Raw genomic sequence first — 17,687 nt, 5'->3', positions numbered from 1 at the left:
GATGATTTGTTAATTTTGTGTTTTCAGCTTGCTCCTTTGCCAAATAAATGGGAAAAAGCTGCTTTAAATGTATTAGATATCAAGGCATCCTGGTGGCCTACGGGTTAAGGCACCAACCGTGTACAACAGTACCCTGATTAGCATCCAGCCAGAGACCTGTGTTTTCCCTCATTTCCTGTCACATCTCTACTGTCAACTATCTAATAAAGGACTAAAATGCCCAAAAAGTGCTAAATAAAATAGTGCAAAAATATTTGACTTATTGCAACAAAAAACAGAAAAAAAAACTTATGTGAATGTCATGAATCATAGCTCTTGTGTGATGCAATACGCATCAAATATACCCCTGCTTCTTGGACTCATATACTTGGTCAAACCAGAACACACAGATGTCACATATGGCTGGAATCAGCTGAACTCAGTCTTTGCAATGTTATTAGTTTATTCAGGATCCTTCAGTACAAATATTGTAAAAAGTTGCCCGATGTTCCTGAGAAATCATTGCCCAAAAATGCGCTCTTTATATTTTGCATAATAATAATAATCAAATTTAGACTTTTTCTTTGGAATCAAAAGTAAAGCAATTGATTAACTTCATTGAGATTAGTTAATGCAACACTCTTGGTGCAAACCAGAATGCACAGACATCAAACACGTACTGATGGAATCAGAAGAACTTTCCATATGGCAGTGTGCCTGATGTCCATCAGGAAGAACATCCCTAAAAGCTGCTCCATGTCCTTGAGAAATCATGTTAGAAAATGTGCAAATCATACCTTTAGATCTTGCCTCATAATGATCAGATTTAGACCTTATTTATTGTCGCAACACAAGGCAAAAAGACAGTTGGTTCTTGGTGAAGGCCATGAATCTTAATGTATTCACAGTTGTAGCATGACAGCATTTGGCTTTCATGGATTTCATGGGTACATGAATGGGTAATGACAGCAATTGTTTGTTAGCTTTGGTCTTTAATTATTTGTTGTAATTGTTTGCACCAGTGATATTATTGTGAAGGAGGAGCAAATGCTCAGAAATCATTTTTCAATTTTGGAGGCAAGGTCGGTGAAATATTTCATTTAATTTGAAAAACTGGTGGGTCGTGCCATCGCCGTGCCTTGACTTTGCTTTAATTTCCATCAACAAAGATTAATAAATTGTATTTGCTCCATCTCCTCCTGCTTAAATAGATGACAAATGCATATAATGTGGCAAAACAACACTTCTGGGCCAACAATGAATCTCACAAGATGAGAAATTGTTCAACGGAATCATCGGCCGGGGCGTTTGTTGCCGAGGCTTTTCCAAAAAGGCAACCATGCAACCACTCAATCTCCCTCCTGCTCCGCTTTCGCGACACAAGCTGTCATATTTTGATGGCAGCCCTCTTATTTGGTACAAATTTATGTGTGGAAGTCCAATAGAAAATATGCTGTCCGCTTCTTGACACGCTTAATGAAAATGGATGGCTGGGTGGCGTGAATGGGACCGGACACCTGACAGTCTATTGTCTCTCTCCATCAGTGCACAGGAGTCAGCTCAATCCAGTCGCACATCTCTCCAGATGGAAATGAAGATGTCCCACATAATGGGAAGCATAATGGCTGTGGACAGATGGAAGACATCTCGCGTTAGCCTGTATTCCCTTGCTCGGTAATGAAAGCAAGGCTTGTTGACATAGCCTCGGTGTAAAAGCAAGGGATTAAAACAAGTTAGTTCCTAATAAGTTAGATGAAAATAATTCAATAAGGCAATTAAACTGAAAGTAATTCAGTTTAATAGAGAAAGAAAAAATGGTTAACTCAGAGATTAAGATAATTTAGTTATAAATAAGATAGGATATAAATAGTTAAATAAGTAGTTAAAATAAACAGTTCTACACAATATTGAAAGCAGCGGTGGGGTAAACTAAATTAAAAAAAAAAACAGATTGTGCCTTTAGTTGCAGCCATTTTTTTGATTGGTTACTGTAGGTATCAGTGAGTGCCACCTGTGGCAATTGGCTGTAGGTAAGTAAGAGAATGGTAGAGGGCAGAGTTAGTGCTTGTGTAGATAACCTGGTGAATGTTTAAATAAACGTAAGAAGAGTGTATCTGTAGACAGTAACGCACCTTTCTTGCTTAATCACAGTTGATTAGGGCAAATATTTTGTACGAGTGTGTCTGTGCTAAAGTCGGTGAGTCTCTAGACAATAGGACACCATTACTGACTGGAAAAGACTTTTTGACTGCTTCCCAACGAGGATTCCACCTCCACTGCCATCAGCTTTCATCTCTCGGACCACAAACTGTTCCTCCCAGACTAATGTTGAACTGTGAGTTGGGCTTTCTGTGTCTTTGCTCTGCTGAGGCTAAGTTGGCTGCACCGTACCTGAGCGACGCACAGGCCCGCAACTGTATGAGTGTGTGTCTGGTCCTACTGTGGTGTTTAGAGTGTAGTTTAGTATTCGATCTGAGTCTGCTATAGGGGAATAGTGGTAAAAGGGGAAGTAGCAAACTTTGCCAAAGAAATCTGAGGGGATTTAAGTTTTGTGTTGTAATATTTTGGTTTAAGCCAATATTTTCTCGGGTTATTAATTGATTTGCTAATTTTGGTGTAGCTGAGGGTACTTTAATCTGACATTAAATACCATTATTACTGAATTTCTTGGCTACCACTAGTTTCTTATATGTTCTGTTCAGAGAAAATATGTTCAATTCAATATATTTTGCCATATAGCGTAGATTGTTTGCAATGTATTGGATGAGCCTATGCTGTAAATACAGTACAACCTATGTTGTTTATTTTTTGGTTTGGATTGGTTGTTTATGAGTCATGTCATGTTTCCTGCATTGTGATTGGCAGAGAGCGGGAGCTAGCGAGTATGCAGTGAGTCAGGAAAAACCATAGCCTGTATAAAAATATGGACGTAGTTACCGTGACGTCACCCTTTGGTTTCTGAGGAGCGGTTTTGAAGCTCAAAGAGAGCTGTTCCAGCCGTCGTCATCTTGGCAGCACGTGACTCTGGGTGTGTTCGAAATCACATACTAACGTACTGCCTACTACATATTCAAAGAGTATGTACTGCATACTGCCTACTAAATCAATGAATAAGTATGCCTTTACTAGCAGACTGTTTACACTGAAGTATGCAGCCAAGTATCCCAGAATGCATTTCACACCGAGCGGCAGCAATAGCGGAGATTTTAAAGCAGGCTCAAAGCTCTTGTAATTTTCGTTGTAGCACTGTTATGTAATATGTCATTTTATTAAGTTTTAATATTTTTTCAGGCGAGAAAGTAACCATGTAGATTAACAATGTGTGGTCAGTTTATCCAAATAACGCCTGTTCTGAAATTTGCTCCAACGTTTTCAGAGATGTGAGGAGCCTCTGGCCAGGACCAATCAGTCATCTCAGCTGCTAGCAACCCGACTCCTGCGTCATCATGCCGGGAAGAACATGATCCGATGAATTATATGTATGTAAATGTGGTGATATGTATACATATAGAGCCCCAGAGGCAGCGCTGTTGTTCTGTCCAGTAAGAACATGACGTTTCACTTTACATTCAGACTAACTAATGTGGCAGTTACAATTGTTAGATTTCATCTGTGAGACCAACATTTATCTTCCAAAAGGAATTATATCATATAGAAAAGAGCTGCGACGATCAGTTCATGGATCATGTTCTCCCCAGGATGATGACGGACGTTGACCGCCCAATCATCTCAGGAGTCGGGCTGCTAGCACCTAAGATGATTGGCTGGTCGTGGCTAGCAGCTCTCATTGGCGTCTCCTCATATCTCTGAAAACGTCGCAGCAGATTTACAACCAGGCGTTATTTGGATAAATTGACCCCATATTGTGAATAGTGCGAAAATATTAAAACGTACTAAAAGTGACATATTAACAGTCTTACACCGAAAATGAAAACAACTTTTAGCCCGGCTAATTTTCGTTTTATAACGATAATAATTATCCTATCCAGCCCTATCCTTAATATTGGAATTTGTGTGAGTGTACATAATGGACCCCCATATGTGTGTGAATGCGCGTATGTGTGTGTTCAGGAGAAATAATGGTGGGCTCTCCTGACTGTTGCCTGTCTCAGAGCATCAGGTCAATACACGCACACCAGGATGTGAAGCCTCTGGCAGGCAGGTCATGTCACTGTAAAAATAGCAGCTGGCAATCCAATAGCTCTGATTTATGAAGCATGTCAATACTCAGACTGTAACAATGCATCGGCTGGGAGATGATTGGTGGTCTCTCAGCTGGACAATAAGCACAGCCTTGCTTTAAGATTGACACTTTATCCAGCAGCACAAACCCATCATCTGTGCTGTAAAGGGACTCAATTACTAATGGCAATAACTCTCAACTTTTCCTTTGCTATTTATTTATTTATTTTTTGTGTGTGTTTTTTTGTTTGTTCCGGGGAAAGGGGCTTTGTTCACATTTCCGAATGCGACTTCTGAACAATGTCTGAATGTCTAAAATCAGCTACATTCCTGAAAAAGATGACAGCTGTCTTGTAGCTGAATTGTGTGCTATTGTATAATTGTGAAATGATAAAATTCATTTATTTGTGTTGTCAAGATTATTATATTTTGTTGTCTGTGCATCAGTAACACTTACAAGATATTTGCATACGTAAAGCTGCATCAACAGATTTTTGGCCACTTGGGGGCAGCATATCACTCAATATTGACATATCACCTTTTAAAGCTGTTATAGCTAACATGTGGGCAAACAATTAGTAATTTACACACCCAGCAGACACAGAGCACCATTTGCATTAATTTATAGTTGTGTTTCTGGTCACCCAATTGATCTGTTTCTGGTCACCCACCCAAAATATTTTATTTTAAAAATAATAGTTTCAGAGTTTTTGAGGATAGTTCATCTTTTTACTTTGGAAACGATCTCACTCACTAGATTCTCTTACTTGCTTGTTCAGGAGATTTCGACTGTATCACACTGTCTTTATTAACAGTTTGTTCAGTTGTCACAGAAGTGCAGATGTTAAAACATTCCATGATTCTTGATAAACATGATGGAAAGCTGTGCAGTATGGTGGAAAGCCCCAGAACAAGTAAGTTGACCATGTTGAGTTGCTCTATCAGTGTCATGCAGTACGTCCAGGGAGCCTTGAGGTGCTCTTAAAGATGAAAAAGCTGGACACCAAAAAGAAATGTTCTTCCAGCACTCTTTGCCTTAGAAAGAGTACTTTAAAAGCCTGTATTAATGGTTTAAAACCCTGAGCGGTTAAGACCTCACAGAATGTAGATGATGATTGATATCTGCTATTCTGTGTAAAGATATTGAAACCAGTCTGTATGTAAAACCATTTATGTGCCCAACTAAATAAAGGCTTTTCAAGTTATCCTTGCTCTGCCTTTGAGCGACTAAAGAATGTTTCAGTGTTGAATTTAATTGAACTGAATGGGTATTGGCACTGAAGTTACTTGTTTTTCTAAAACTATGTGTTCTTGATAACCTCAATCAGTTTCTTAAATCTCATGTGGTATGAGGTAGCAAACATCTGATATTAGAAAACTATGTGGCTATTTTTTTGACAAAGAAGAATTTTTCCTGTTACATAATATTTCACCAACCTGAACATCCTCATCCTAGTTACAACGACAGCAAACCCTTACCTTTAGCTATATGAATTTTGTGTGGCGTGGCTGACTTTTTTTTGTCCAGCATCAGCTCCTTTACTCAGGAGATGTTTCACATTGTCTGGACACTGGGATACACCCTTCCCCATAGGAACTGGCTGAAGTCAGGACTGGGAAAGTGCTGAGCAGCACAATTGTCATTTATGAAAAATGGAGACACAGAGGAGAGGGGGACCGAAATAGCAGGGGGGCTCGCACACAGTAAAAAGAGTGGCATATGTTGGCTTTCAGGGGTGTTCCTGTGTCTGTGGACGGCAGAGACACCATCAATCATCCTTTTCGTCGGGGCTAGTCTTCACACACTGACCCCGCCCCTTGAGTGTTGGACATCAAAGACAGGCTGGAGGTGCAGGGGAGTGGTGGCTGGAGGTGCCAGCCATGAGGAGAGCTTCAGGGGTGATGAAGCTGATTTTACAGTTTATCTTTTATTGATAGCTTCTTCACTCACTGTAAGTGTAACTGCAAGTCAAAAGACTGTCACACATACTAAGATTACCAGCAGTGTTACTCTGCTAACAAATATAATGAAAAATCTTATTTACCTTTTATCACAATTAAAGGAGACTAAAACTTAAAGTAACATTTGAAAACAAAAACTGTGAAACGTGTCAACAAATAAAAACTAAATGATAATGTGTAAGACATAAATTGAAAACTGAATTAATTACTGTTTTAATTAAGTCATACATCGTACACTCCTGATTGAGGTTGACTTAGCTGCTTGACCTGTTGTACTAATAAGCAGCATATTGTATTTCAATAATATTATGTCTCTGCTAGTAATGTTAGCTAATGTTGCCTGTTCTTTGAAGGAAAAAAGACAACAATCCCACTGAATATTAGACAAGAAACAGTAAGAAAACAGCTGGGACAAAGCACAATTATATGCATGCCAACAACACTCAATAATGTCACCGTCAGTCTGCTATCTTTCATATTTATAGGCTATCATAAGAACAAGCTCAGGGTTAATGTCAGCTGGCGACCATCCAAATCTTTATCTAGATGTTCACTAATGAAATATTACTGTATTAGTGTTATCATGCATGCTTCTTGACTCAAGTTGAATCCAGACAGTGGACAGTGTTTTAGTGATTAAGTTAGCTTCTGCTCTGCAGTGGAGCTCACAGGTAGCTGCGGTACTTCAGCAAAACTCACAGTAAGTGACTTACAACTTTGTTAAAAAGTGCATTTGGGAGTTTGGGAGTAGAAATTGGATTGACTGAGGATAGTCAGTCTGTTGTGTTACTATAGAGCTGAGGGATGTGTGTATTAACAGTCTCTTACAGTCTGGTATAAAAAGGTAAACAGTTTCTTTTCCACTAACCTCACGAGAAACCAAAACAGCACCAAAAATGCATCTTTTGTTGACTAAAACTAGACAATAATCCAATGAAAGAAAGCTAATCTACATTTTGGTCAAAGACTAGACAGGTGCCAAAATAACACAGACCTTGACTTCTGTACAGATTTTGAAAAAAATGATTTGCACTAATATCCCTGATGTTATTATTTAAATAGCAAGTGTCATCTGAAGGGCAGACAATGCCCTTTAATTCACAATGAATAAAATGCGGCTACAAAAACTTCATATGAAACCCACTTCTTTCATATACAACACGAAACACCCAGAAGCCACATTTTTACAGATGCTGGCCCAAAATTAGCGATGAAACATTTTTTAGGTGAGAAAGAGATAAAAGGTAAAAACATATCTTGGTTGAAATGTCCTGCATGTTAGCAATTCATGGTTTATTGATGGGGTTTACCATTCTCACCAGCTCAATAATAAATAGCAAAAGAACATTTTGGCCTACTCCAACTGTCATCTCCTAAAAAAAGCTCCCCAGCCTCCAGTGATAACTATTATAGGATGAGCGGCGAAGGAAAGAAGGAAAGGAAAGGAAAACATCTTGATTCCTCCAGTGCAGAAGCCTCACCCCATGGTGAGCTGCAGAATGGAGTGGTGGCATCATTCCATGCATTATTCAGGAGTGTAAATTAACCCTGAGTAAGGATACTCCATCAATCAAGGGGGGCTGCCATAACAGGGTGCCGGCTGGGGGCACGCTGGAGTTGGGGGGTGGGGGGGGGGGATTGTATGGATGGAGGGTGGAATGCTGGTAGTGGTTGGTTGGTATAGCCGGTGGTCTGTCAGATGGAGTGTAATGGAGAGGGAGTCTGAAGGCACTACTAGAATTAGCCACCCACCATTTCAACAGGTGGCCCCGACAGCCATGCGTGGCATGTGGACAGGCTCAGGCAGAGACGCTGCAGCCTGAAGACACCAAATACTGTCTGAGCCAGAGTGGAAACAAAACAACAAGTGGACCAGGATTAAAGCTTTAGAAATGTTTATGCCTCAGAAAAATAGTTTAAAGTCATGATCTGTGACATTTGCATGTATATAATGCCTGTTTTGCTACTTGCAGACATACAGATGACAACTGATGTAACACCACAATGATTCCAACTATTTCCACTTCATGAAAGCTTTAAATCTTACTCTTTATTTCTGAGTGTTAGGGTGAGAAAACATCCTTTGGTTCCATGGATGCAGGATGCTGGCCCTAGCCTTTTTGGGGCCCCAAGCATAAATTTAACCCCCCTCACAGGATCTTTTTTGTGCAAAATGTAGATGTTCACATTTCCATTCTTACTGAACACTCAAAGGGCAAATTAACATTAACATTAAAATGGACTGATTCAGCTATGTATAAACATAAGTGGAAATTTGTAAAATTATGACTGTACAGTGGCTCTTTGACATTATTATAAGCGATATGTGTATAGTGAAAACTGTAGCACAACAAAACAATACAAACTCAAGGTCCACTCACTAGCTTTTTCCAGAGCTTTCAGCTTTCCTCTTTCTCTTGCTTTTACTTTATTTTTAAGCCAACACGGATGAGAAGTCCTAGAAGTGCTGTAGATGAAATCATATCCATGACAACTGAGCGAACTCCATCCACTGATGACAACTGTGTGATATGGTTGAAAGCCCTGGAAAGCTACTATCTCCAGAGCCAGAGAACTTTGATACTTAAACCTGCGATTACTGATCATTTTGGCCACTTGGGGGCAGTGGAAACCAGCACACACAACACTGACATATCATCACCTTTTAAGCTGGTATGGCAGGTTTACTAGCAGTGTTTCCCCTAGGTTGAGTGGTTTGGCCTACTATATTAGAACTGACATTGTAAGCAACAAATACACAATTACAATAATAATAATAGAAGGACAATATAAATCAAAAGAAAGAAGACGGTTAAGTTGGTTAAAGGCAAAATCTGTTCAGGAAAGATTCTTTCTCATTTAAAGTACACATATAAATACACTAGAAGAAACACAGCAGTAAGCATTAGCACTGAACTACTGCATAATGGCTAAACAGATTAAGAAAATGTCTAAAAGTATAGCTACTTTGGCAGCCACATGAGGCCAATGGTTATTACAAACCCGAAAATAAAATTGTTGGATGGATGACAAATAAACAAATATTCCTGGTAGTCTTAGATCTTGTGGGGCATTCAATTTTAATCTGTCCCGGGCTCAACATCCATCATCTTCAGCAGCGTAGTCACAGCTGTGTGTGTGTTGTAAGCACATCATGGGAACATTATTGTAACAAAAGATGTTGCTTTGTTCTCTTTTCAAAAATGGTGAGTGATTTTGTTTTCTGGATGTTAATGTCACTCATAGGAATGATACAAATGTAAGCAACCAGCTACCAGTGAGGATGCCAAGGTCATGTCCTTAGTATTTTCTCTTTAATTTGAGGATTTCAGAAATGAATGTGTCTGGAAATGATGAAGCTGTATTCCCACAGTGCTGCTAGTTGAACCATAGCAACAGCAAGTTCATTTAGTTTTGTCTTGTCATTAACCAAAGTGGTGGATGAGACCTACTGGTGGAGCTGGATGAAAAGTCAGAGTTTCTGTAGAATTCATCCTTTGGACTATATGACAACTATGGACATCTGTAGCAAATTTCATAATAATTCATTGTAGTTGGTATATTTTACAGTAGATAATACTGTATCTACTGTATGTCAGTAGTCTTAATGTACTCACATGTGACAAACGCTGTCATAAGACTTGTTTAGACTGTTAAAAGTGTTTTCTCTCTTACTATGTATCCTGGGACTTGCTGAGATTTGGTTGAAAGGAAATGTCTTTGCCCTTTGCCATTAATTTATTCATTCCTTCATTCCCCTGTGAAATTCAGATAATATTTTATTGATAGGCTCACAAGCCATATGTGGACATTTCTTGAGGCATTTTTGCACCTTTTTGCAGATTCAGTGGGAGAGTGTTTTTTCTTCTCCCCCCTCATGTAACAGAATTGGGTTGGGAGTCAGGAAAGGTGAGCTATAACAGAGGTTATCAACCCTTTCTGTCTGATGTATAACTGCAGCCCTATCAGATGACCTTCAGAGGACCACCATTCTCTTATGAATGGATTATAAACTGGATGTTATTTCATACTATTAATTAGATAAGAGAGGATACTGTTACAATGGGGTTTTTTTTACACACAATTTAATTGTCAATATTTAGGTTGCTCTGGTCAGGTTTGCATTCATACCACTACCAATTGGAGTGGCAGAAACTGGACCTTTCAACCATTTATCCATTACTTTTAGCTATTTCCACTGTTTACTCATTATTTTTATCTAACTTTTTAAACCATTTATCCATTGCCATAATGATCTATTTCAATCATTTATCACTTTTAGCAAACGTTCAACTTCTCTGCTCTCTTTCTAACCAGTTTTTACTCACTTTCAATTGCAACATATGGTGACAAGTGACTCAGCTGGGAAACTTACTGGTTATTGTATATTTCCTAAAGATCATCATCACCCTAATTTTTTATTATTTCATATTAAAACAAAACAGACAAAACAAGGCAAGGAAAACAAAATATGAGACATAACAAACATGTGGCAACGTGGAGGGAAAAATAAAAGGTCAATAGAGTAATAGGGCTGGACGATATGGTTGAAATCCATATCATGACAATCACAAGGGTCTTTCTCAACGTCAATATACACCACGATATGGTTCATGTGTGCAAAAAACCATGCCAAGTATTTAGACTAATGTTCATCTCATTGAACCAGCTGAAAATGCTAGGAGCGATTTCCAACAACAGAAACAATCAAGTAATATTTCTACCACACTTCACTTTATCAGTCTAAGTTTGTCTATCATCATCATGTTAAAAAATATATATATATAAAATAAAAAAAATCTTCATATCACAATGGTATTAGTTAATCAGCCCAATGTTTTTAAACCCCATTTGATTCTTTATTTTACTTCTCAACACAAATATGTGGAAATATTATTTTAATCAAATCACTATATTTCCACTTTTTAATTGAGTTAATTAGTTGAACTTCCAATGCACTCCCTGGCAACTGCACAAATACCCCTAGTTGGGAATCACTGAGCTAAAACACTCAGCTGGCTGGATTATAATGCTGAGCAGCACCAAGGCGATCATCATGATGTTCAGAGATGGATTACTGTCTAGAAACTGGACGGTGTCTTCAACTAGACCTTCCCTTAAATTGAAAAAATAAGCTCACTTTTTCATCGTTCTGCAGCAGAGGAAATGAAGTTCTCTCAGAGGAACATTAAACTGCACTCCTGTGTATGCGCCACATTACACATTCAAAGCATTATTCAATAGAGAGAAACGCTATTAACTCTGCTGCTTTCTGGGATGCTGTCCAAGTCAGATCAGAATTCTGGTATGGTTAAATCCCCACAAGGGTTCCTGAGACGAGGCTGGCGCTTTCTTTCCGTTGACGAGCCGAGGACACTGGCATAATGACGTTAGGCACGGTGGTCCTGTTTGGACGGCTGTTTGTTTAACAGCATATTCATTGGCGGTTTGCTGATAAAACTGGCGGGAAACCTCTCCAAGCCACCGCTTATGAATTGCTGTGGAGCTTTCTCGGTGATGTCTATTGTTTGGTTCTCCTCGCTGGCACACCACGAGTCAGGATGGCTAAATTGACTTTGAAAACGGGGATGAGGCCAGTGTCAAAGGATAGACTGTGGATCCCTGCTACACCTTATGCTGCAGGAATCTGCTTTAGATGGAAATAAACAGGAAAAATAAAGCCGTGTGCCCTCATTCACAGGCCTGATCTCACCAAGTGTTTTGTGTTTCTTGCTCATGAACTAAAGCCAGACAGACAACAGACACTTTAATGATTAGGTGACAGTGTATAAAAGTATGTTTGTTCTTTTTCACTGAGAAAAAGGAAGAAAAAGACAATGACAGCAATTAAGATGTGCACTATCTGCACTTGTGCAACTGACATCAGTAGGTTGATTAAGTATCTTCTCCAGCCGTGGCCTACATCTGCCCTCATTTCTCTGTTTGATGTATTTTCCTTTCTTGTTCTTTCTTCAAGGAGGAAAATAAAAGAAGACACCCAGACAAATTTCCTTTGGGACACTGAATCATCTTTCATGGATTCTGTGGGTGGCTATCTTCCTCCATGACTAGGAATCTTTGACAACTGCTATTGTCCCACATCAATACCAATTCCTACTTGTTGAGATAAAATTGGTATTCATGGTGAGTCAGTCGATTGTTTCCTTCATTTTTTTGATTGATTTCAATGCACTACAACCCATGTAGCTCATCTTTATAACTTTTGGGTGCCTCTCTGTAGCTTTATGACAGAACAGGCTATCAGACCCCTAATATTCCAGACAGTGAACCAGATACAAATATAGTGTTTTGGTATTGTATTGTACTGTTTTTACAACACATCCTCACAATGAAATGACCACATAGGTCGATTGTACCATGCACTCCAGAATGACCCATTGGAGCGTTTTCCAATATGCTGCCTCTGTGTGTGCTTCCCAAAACCGTTACAAACCATATTTTATTGTGTGATGATGAAACATGGTTTTATTGTCTGTGGTTAAGGTCTGGATAAGTTAAGGCACAAAAACCACTTGGTTAGGGTTAGGGAAAGATCATGGTTTGGGTTAAAATGATCACTTGAAACATGGTGTGGGTTAAAGTTACTACTTCCTTAAAGTTAGGCAACCTTTGTGATAATGGCAAACACCACAACAATCATTGTTACATTTATTTAAAAAACTGTCCCAGCTTGTGGTTGGAAACAGGGTGTGAGTTGCAGTCTCCTGCAGGTAAGTCACTTTTTAGCATCATTCTATCTATCATCCACCTAACAAATCCACCTCCAAATATGGAAATTTGTCACCTTATATTGATGTCATTTGTACTGCTTCACTTCTCCAAATTATAATTACTGTGGCTGCTAGATGGTATCTGTCACTCAAACCTAACTATAGGTTGTTTTTGCTGACTGAAATTTTGACCTACACTGTTGTTTTTCTTTTGAGGGCGGCTGTGTTTTTACTGTCAGTCTGTAGTGACAGTGCAAATTTGATAAATCTGTTTGTATGTTGCTGTGACATACAAATGGAACATCCTAGCTGCCTAACTGTTTAACTACATTATCTTATTGTCATTATATTGTTAGTTACTGGGTCCTTCTGTCCATTTACAAAGCAAACATTACAACCCAACAGCAGACAAAATGTAGATATTGTAAGATTCTGTAAAACTCCAGAATATTTTCATTTTTAAATGTCTTGCTCTCTACAATATTTGCATATGGCAATTGTAACATGGTTAAGCTTATATAATTGTGGTTATGTCAAATAAACTGGTTAAGGTATGGCAAGTAAAACACTCGGTAAAGGTTGGGGAATATTGTGGTTACAATTAATAAAAAAGTTGTTGCAGGTCTGCGATGCAAACTCTGGTCTTCTGCATAAAATCACACACATTGGACTGAACATCAGCTGGTTTTAAATCATGCAGTGCAAATTGTCCAAAATGAACATAATTCCTTGGGATATTGTGCTTACACATTAAAATCTGAGACACTGGAGGATGAAATATTTTACACTATATTCTGGCATTTAAAAAATAAAGTAGTTTTTGTACAAATAAAGGGTCAAAATTTGTAGAGTTTATATTTTACATTTACATTTTTTTTTTTTACAAAAGTAAAATAAAAAATAAGGCCATGCAATAACTGCTAGGTGCTGCCTACTTTGGATCTAATTTAAATAATATATTTGAAGATTTTTTTTTTTTCATGATTGTCCTCAATGTGACTGACTGGAACCAAACATGTACTGCTTTTAAAAAGTACTAATGATTTATGGAGTTGGAAAATTTGTGAGTAAAATCAACGCAAAATAAGCCCAAGATATCCTGACTTTAAATTCCTAGTATGGGGCAATCTCAAAAAACACTGAATCCCATACTTCCCAAAAACACTCATGTCCTTCAAACTCCAGCAGAGTTTGTTATGCAGAGAATTTGTGGTCTTCAAGCCCAAGCTCAGATACCTGGGTGATGTCACTTGAGTTATTTTTGACAAAGCTCCTTCAGAGACATTACACAACTGCTTTGACAGTCTGAGATGTACTCAACATGACTTAATTGACTTCGACATGAAATTGATGGACTGTCATTTTAGAAATAATAGATTTAGAGTGAATTTTTGTGTTAAAAATAGCACAGAAAGACGAACATTAAAACTGCTGCCCCAGAAGTACCGCAGATCGCTGCCAAAGAGAGGCAACCATCAAACAGATGAGACACAGAGAAACATTGGAGGACCTTCACTCACACTGAAGGTATGGAAGAGCTGCCCTGTCCTCTGTCAGAGCCAACAGCCACTTTCTTTTACATTTTTATTACTCGAAGTTTCCCTCATCATTCTACAGGCAAGTCCAGGAGCAAGGTATTAGTTCTGTGGATGGGTCCAATCCTGAGCCTCCATCTGGCTCAACGTGGGCAAACAGTTCAGCCTCTGGTCTGATTACACCGCAACCATCTGGTGAGAGCCTGTAGCAGTATATCACAAGTGCAAGGCAGAGTATCCTGCTTTTACAGTGTTAATAAGTGAATTGTCATTGTTGCATTTACTTCTATTGCATTTAATTCATGCCTACAGGACAATACACAGCAACCAGGTGGTGCAAAAAGTGTCAATGTGTCTAAGGACTTTGATTATGGTGCTTATATTATGTTATTCCCAGAGAGTATTACATACTTAGTCATGCAGTTGATACAATGACATTTATATACACTATAGTAGAAGTATTTTATGTAGACACCACTCTCCAAATACTTCTGTGTACTTCTGGCCTGGGGCTGAGCTCTCATGCAATGTTTTGGTATCCACAGACCTTTGGCCATATAGATAACATTTTTGTCTGTGGTCTTATTGGTTCCTGTTCAGATTTCAATTTGGGTTTTTTTGTTTGTTTGTTTTGCTCCTGTCAACCATGCCTGTTTCAAATGTGCAAAATACTAAGATGTCCATAAAATCAAACAAACAAACAAACAAAAAACCCCAACAATAAAAATAAAAATAAAAGAAAATCTAAATTATACTTAACACAAGAATTATTCACTTATTTCTATGAAATAAAGAAAATATGGATCTATTATTAAAAAAAATAGAAAAAAGTAGTATAAAAAGGAAGTAAAGCTGTGAGGCACAGTATAATTTTTCCATGGATGTGACAGTTTGCCTCTTAAAAGAGAAAAAAACAATTTCAAATTAAATGAATTCACTTAAGGTCTCAGTATGCTTCAAACAAAGTGCTCGTCAGATCATCTCACAGAGTGTTGTGTCCAATAATTTGTCTAACTCTCTGAAGCAGACACTTTAGTAATCACATCAATTTTAGGCAGCAAAAGTAGGCAGGGTCTCTTTCAAGCTCCCTCTTTTCATTCTTGATACAATTATGTCCCCTAATTTTTGTATGTGCAACTGAGGGCAACACAACGACTGTTTCTAAGCTGATATTGTGAGAATGTATGTGCCACTTTGATTTTGTAGTGTCAAGACTACAAAATCATGCAAAACACAGAAGTCTTGGAGATCAGCGAAGCACTTCAGTGTGTTAAATGAACATACTCGCCATGTCTTGCAACCTTGTTCATTAGAAGCATACTGAGGTCTTTAAGAATTCCTCTCCTGGTTAAAATTCCCTATCAAGATTCCACACTGCAGGCTGCACAGGATGTGGGACTGGCAGCACCTCAGCCTTTGGCCCTGATGTCTTCCTCCTCAGTGGCAACAGCAGCCCACCTCCCTGCCTGCCTGCCTGACTGAAGAGGCTGTGAAAAGTGTCACATCCATGGCCCGGTTCCACAAGATAACACAACTTTAATAGCGTATCGCTGGAGCCCCTGACACCCTGAATGAAAGAACTTGACATGGCAACATGAATGTGAACACAATGGCTTTGACAGGCAAGCAACAGCTCCAACAGGGAATTATACAGTGGCCCCTGGATAAGAAATAATGCACATTCTTTAACTATTCATCAGCCCACTGACACAGAGGATGATTTGAATGCCTTCAACAGTATTAGACCTGACAAAATTTTGCTGTTTGGTAAGAGTTCAAATGCAACAGCAGGCATGGACCTTGAAGTGTGTGGATACTGCTCATTGATTACATTCCCTACAGGCTCTGTTACTGCTTGAATTCATCAACAAAATGTCTGTTGGGGCAAAAAATCCCTTTTCATCACCGAACCAATTGCACCAATCTGCTGCTGATGCCAGCCGGCCTGTTGGATAAACCCCAACCCACTAAAAGTTTTGAAGTCAGTCTCTGGGGTTGCTGCAGTGAAAACACACCACCCAACTCACACTCACTGTCTTCACTGAGTTCTGCTGTGTGAAAGGAGTGGGGGGGGGGGGGTTGGGACATCAGGCCAATTGTCTGTCACATCAATCAGGGGGATGTTCATCCAGCAATCAGTCAGTGAGCCAGTGGTGGCATGGGCATCAATAAAGGCAGGCTGACAGCAGGTTTGGAGAGACTGTAACGGTCCTCTTCCTCCTGGAGTGTGCCCCAAACACACAGATATTCAACGGATAGAATGGACTGACCGCCATTCAAATCAATAACAGCTCACAATTCAACCGTTCCTGCTTCTTATTCAAGCTTTAAAAAAGTCATTTGGCTCAAGGCCTGACACACTGGCAGAAAACCAATCTCCTTTTTTGGAGAGCTACTTTTGGAAGCAAACCAAGTTTGTTTTTACCGTCATCTCCACACACCTACAACGTCTGTGTTTGATAATCCTTTGCATCCCACATTGGTGCAACAGTAAAGGATCATAGACTAACATATCTTCTATTTTTAAACAAGGGCCTGAATTGTAATCTATCAATATTATGATGTGACACTATATTTTACTTCCAAGTTGGATTCACTAGAGAAGTGGGCATCCAACAATACCTTACTGTTGTGTTCCAAAATGAACATTTAAAGCTGCACCATTAATATTCTTCTAAATATTCTTTATATTAACAATGGATCAAATAACTAAATCTAATGTGAAAGGTGTAACTTGTAGTGATGAACATACAGATAATTATCAACTCTGATATTTCCTTCAGACCTTTTTAGCCACTGTCAGCTAATTGTTTTGGTTTTACAGAAACAGCATCATTACCAGCCACAGAACTACTACCTGTCCAGCACCAATAGGCAGATAACTAGCTAGTAAAGAACTAGCTTCTAGCAACTAGCTAGTGAAGAACATTGAGCATTTAGCAAGCTAAAACCCTTATCAAACTCGTTTCTAGCTGGAGCAGCCAGCAAATATGCTCTGATAAATCCACTGTACACTTCATACCTGACAACAAAGACTGGCTAAGAAAATCAAATATCTAGCAGCTAAAGAGACAGACAATTTTCTCAAGAGTTTATGGAGACGAAATTGGAGCTAAAAGGAGAGTGAATTCTGACTCACATTTAACAGGTGGCAGAAACACGACTCAAAATGAATACTTATGTTGCTCTGTGTCTGCTGGATGTGTAAATAGCCTAAAATGTTAGCCATTACAGCTGTAAAAGGTAATAATATATCTTATTGTGTGTTTTCACCTTGTTCCTTTACCTGTCCAAAAAA

The 17,687-nt window shown here is 38.8% G+C and overlaps 1 long non-coding RNA gene across 1 annotated transcript in view; it reads right to left on the bottom strand.

Moving 5' to 3' along the window:
• Positions 1–1,117: 1,117 nt before the first annotated feature.
• Positions 1,118–17,687, bottom strand: part of LOC122965351 — a 30,766-nt gene continuing 14,196 nt past the window's right edge. The window contains exon 2 of the long non-coding RNA XR_006398210.1: positions 1,118–1,604. This is a non-coding gene — a long non-coding RNA (uncharacterized LOC122965351). The remainder of the gene's footprint in view (positions 1,605–17,687) is intronic.

Source organism: Thunnus albacares, chromosome 16 (assembly GCF_914725855.1).
Source record: "Thunnus albacares chromosome 16, fThuAlb1.1, whole genome shotgun sequence".
NCBI classification, from domain to species: Eukaryota; Metazoa; Chordata; class Actinopteri; order Scombriformes; family Scombridae; genus Thunnus; species Thunnus albacares.
This window is presented reverse-complemented; position numbering and strand designations above follow the sequence as displayed.